At 45.8% G+C, this 4473-nt stretch overlaps 1 protein-coding gene across 1 annotated transcript in view; it reads right to left on the reverse strand.

Annotated features, from left to right (window-relative positions):
- Nucleotides 1-3046, reverse strand: part of EIF4E3 (eukaryotic translation initiation factor 4E family member 3) — a 40037-nt gene extending 36991 nt beyond the window's left edge. Inside the window, exon 1 of the mRNA XM_032867400.1 lies at nucleotides 2900-3046. The gene's annotated coding sequence lies outside the window, so the exon portion shown is untranslated. The remainder of the gene's footprint in view (nucleotides 1-2899) is intronic.
- Nucleotides 3047-4473: the final 1427 nt, after the last annotated feature.

Here is a 4473-nt window from a genome sequence, read left to right on the forward strand (position 1 = left end):
CGCGGGGAGCGCAGACGGACGGCACCGCCAGACCGAAGCCGGCCGACCCGCGGCGGGCAGCGGGGCCCGTTTGGCACCGACCCGGACCCGGACCCGGCGGGCGGCGGACCGACGGCTGGCCGGCCGGCCCGGGGGAGGGCAGAGCTGCAGCCGGGCACGGAGGAGCGGGCTCTGGGGGGTCGGGAACACAGGACCGGCCAGAGAGAGGGGGCTGGTTCTGCAGCCAGCCCGGAGGCCAGCGGGGGATGGACGGGCGGGTTTCGGAAAGATGGAGGGATGGGCGGATGGACCAGTGGATGGCGTTTCAGACGCACATGGTGGGAGGGCAGGGCGGGTGCACAGAAATACCAGCGGTCTGAAAGACGGGTGGGAAAGCCGGCAGATGGCTGGAGGAGGACGGAGGGAGGGAAGGGCAGATGGAAGCACAGTTGGATGTGACAGAGATGGCAAGGGGAACCGCTGGCCAAATGGATGAAGAGACTGGAATGCCCGAGAGTGCCCGAAGGGAGGGCCAGACTGACACGAGCCAGGAGCCACTGACTTGGGCATGAGGTTGTGAGGACTCAGTTTTGCGTTCCTCACGGTGAGCACATTTCCTAACTCAGCTAATTTTAAGGGAACACAGCTCCCATCCCACCCTTTCAGGGCCACCAAGTGTCTATAGTAAGGGACTAAGTCTGGCCCAGAGTGTGCCCAAGTTCAGAGGAAGGTTCCCAAAGTCAGCCTAAGTCCCCAGACTTGCCCCAAAGCACCTGCAAGGAAAGAGGAAACCGGGCACTCTTGAACACAGAACCCTCTGCTCTCTGAACTTCTGAAGACAGAGGAAATCCCTGTGGCTGTAAGATTCCTGGGTCCAAAGAAAAAGGAATCCTCTTGGCACAGCTCCTTGGGGGCTGTGAACACATGTCATAACTGGCATGGGCATGGATGCCCTCTTGAAGCTCGAATTTTGGTTAGTCCCTTCCTGCCTGTAGCAGCTGTGGATGGAGAGTTCCATCCTCTCAGATTTTCTACCTGACCTAGCAAGCTCTTAGCTTGAGCATTCACTGGGATGGACTAGAACAGGAGCTGTAAGACCAGATAGGTTCAAGGATTGTAAATGCCTATTGTGAATCCCAAGGTAGGTGCCTTGCCTAAAAGGTATTCAAGTTCAGATAAAATGACAAGCTAAATGAGACCAATGCTTTGTGATCTCTGCTTCAAACATACTTTATATACAACATATGATGCTGAAAGCATTGACATACTAATAAAATCCTCTGGCTCTGAGATCCCAGGCTCCTTTTGGTTAGATGCAGGGGGTTTTTTTGTGTGTGTTTTTTCCCTTTTATTTTTTTCAAGAAAAAGCACATGTGGTATTGTTTAGGCTGTTCTGAGTATATTAATTCTTTTAATCCTAACAGCAATCCAGTGAGGAAGGGACTATTTTATAGATGAAGAATGCAGAAGTTAAATTAATCCCAAAGTCACACTGCTAATAAGTGATATAACTGGGATAGAACCCAGAGTCTAGGTTTTTAACTGCCAGGCTCTACTGCCTCTCTAAGTGGAGAATGAACAGGTCCACATAGTAAAAATAAGGCAGTGAATAGTAAGTCTCCCTCCCACCCAAGGCTGTCAATCTTCCTGCCCAGAGGAAACCACTGTTAACAGTTTCCTTCCAGAAAAATTCAAGTAGGCACATAAAAGTGTGTATCTAGATACAGAAATTGTATACCTATCTATATCTTTTATAAGAGAAATAGAAGCATTTTATACCACTGCTGTACCTCTATGTACTTAACATTATGTATTTGAAGATTTTTTTTTCCATATCAAAACATATACTTTTACTTCAAGGGCTACAAAACAATCCATTGTAAAGAAATAATATAATCTTATTCACTAGCCCTCAAGACTTATGTGGTTTAGTCATTTTCCTTTATAAATAATGCTATCATAAGCATTTTTATATTCAGTGTCTTTCTTCAGCTGCCCAAGTTTATTTCAGAATAAGTTAGGAGAAGTAGAATTTTGGTCTGCATTAAAAAAATTTGACACATATTGCTAAGTTATGGTGCAAAGTGGTTACATGAATTTCTATATAACTGATTTAGAAGTAATGGTTGATTCTGGAGTTATGTTTATTAAGTGATAGTTATCTTCATAAAATTCTGAGGTAGGAAGGCACTTTTTGCCTTCTAATTAGATAAGGACTTGTCAAATTGTCTAGTCTAGCTTCTTCCTTCTGTCCTTCAACAATACTGTCGACAACAAAGGGTTAGCTTAAAAGTTTTATCTGCAGTTTCTAAAAGAGAGTAAGTACCACATGATAAATTACTTCCAGAATTTACAACAAGGATCTGTCTGGCAATTTTTCCTTATTAAATAACAATTATGTACCTCCCTCTTTTTGCTTTGGCTTCCAGGATGCTCAGAATTACATCTGATGCCTAATCAGAACACTGGTAATAACCAATGAAGCAGCATCAGTATTTTTATATTAACTTACTCCTATATTTATTTTAATGACCTAACTGCACATATGCATCTTACACTGTGAACCCCTCAGATCCATTTTGGAAGGAGGTGATGTACAAAAGCATAACATTTAAATGACCTTAAGATTAATAAAACAGGTCAGGCAACGTGGCTAGGATGAGAGGCAAGCAGAGAACAATGGGCCTAATTTTCATCCCCTTCCTGTCTGAAATGTGTAAGAGACTTAACTATTGTTACTGCTCTTCAGACTCCTCCTTAGAAGATAAAAAATTAGGAGAATTCCCCTCCTCTTCCCCACTTCACAACTGAACAGCAGGAATTAGAAATTCAGGGTAAAAAGGAAATGTGGAGATTATCGCAGCGAGCCCCCCATTTTACAAATGAGGAAACTGAGGCCCAGAGAGGTGAGGTGACTTACCCGAGGACACAGCTCTGGGAAATGATAGAGGCAGGACTAGAATGCAAGTAGCTTGAGATCCAGGCCAATGTGCTCTCCCACTGGGTAATGCGCACCTCAGACGACTTGGGGTAGCAGGAGGGAGGAAGAGAAGGTGACCCCACAGCCCCTAGCAACGAAAACAACAAAAAGGACTTGAGGCATTCATAAATAATTAAGCAATTAGCTGCAGTAGCTACTCCCCTCCCCTCTAGTATCCAGTCACCAAGGCAACTTGGGCAGGGTGCCTGCTGGTTGCCTAGTAACAATGTGGTCTGCTCCCTTGACATGCTCCCTAGGCATCAAAGGATTTGAGAGCTGAGAAGAGCCTTAGATGGGGGTCCCTATTCCAACACCTTCATTTTCCATATGGGGAAAGAGAGGCTCAGAGAAGCCGAGTAACCTGCCCAAGGTCACACAGCTACTCAGAGGCACAACTAGACTGCATTTCCAGTTGCTTTCCATTGCACTAGGGCTGCCTTGGGGATGCTGCAGATGGAGGAGAGGAGATCTTTTCGCAGTTCCTAGAAGAATGAGAAAATAAGAGCAAGCCAGCCAGCAAGCAAGAGACAGAGACCTTGAGCTCTCATATGCAATTAGCAGGAGCTGGTAATCCCATCAGCCCAACTTCCATCGTCACCATGGCAACATGGGTGAGGCGGGTACTGGTTGCCTAGGAACCAGTGGTCCTCTCTCTTCACTCTCATCCAGCTCCCTGGGAGTCACAGGAATAGTAGAATATTGGAGCTAGAAGGGAAGGCAGGCATCCTAACTGTTTCTGCCTTTGACTAATGAGGAAGCTGAGATGTGGGGGCACTGTGCAAGGTCACACAGCCACACAGCTAGCTAGTGACAGGGATTCATTGTTGGCCAGTCAGCCTTTCTTGAATTCCCTCTATTTGCTGCCCCTGTCATAGTACTATGGGATGGAAAACTTCACTCAGTGAAGTCAAAACACAGGAGGGGAACGGCTAGTGGTTCCCTGGAGGCATCTCTACCGCCCATCAAAATGGCGGCAGTGTCACATACGACGCCTGCACACAGAGCAGACGAGGGGCACTGTGCAGGTAATTCAAGGCAGTGTTTCTCAAGCCAGCAAGCCTGGGTCAAAACCCAGCAGCTCTCCCCAGACCTAGTAAACCTCTTGTCCCTCTATGGCTCAGTCTCTACATCTAAGACACAAGCATCTTGACATTCCCTGTCTCTTAAGTCATCGCTAGGAGTAAACGAGAAAACACCCATGTGAAGTGCCTGGTGTACAGTAAAGGTGCACTAATCCTAGGTACTCGTTTATTGTACATTCAGTAAATATTTGTTGCATGTCTGCTACGCAAATGTCACTGTTCTAGGCTCTTGAAAATCATTAGTGAGTAATACAGACAAAAGAAATCCCTGTCTCACTGAGCTTACTTTCCAGTGGAATGAATATAGATGTGTGTGTGTGTGTGTGTATAAATGAATATATATAAACACAAACACTTAAATATATATGTATATACACATACATGCATTATATATATATTTAAATGTTTGTTGAATGGGCGGAGGAACTCATT

The sequence above is a fragment of the Lontra canadensis genome, unplaced genomic scaffold (assembly GCF_010015895.1).
Source record: "Lontra canadensis isolate GAN:19392208 unplaced genomic scaffold, GSC_riverotter_1.0 scaffold34, whole genome shotgun sequence".
NCBI lineage: Eukaryota > Metazoa > Chordata > Mammalia > Carnivora > Mustelidae > Lontra > Lontra canadensis.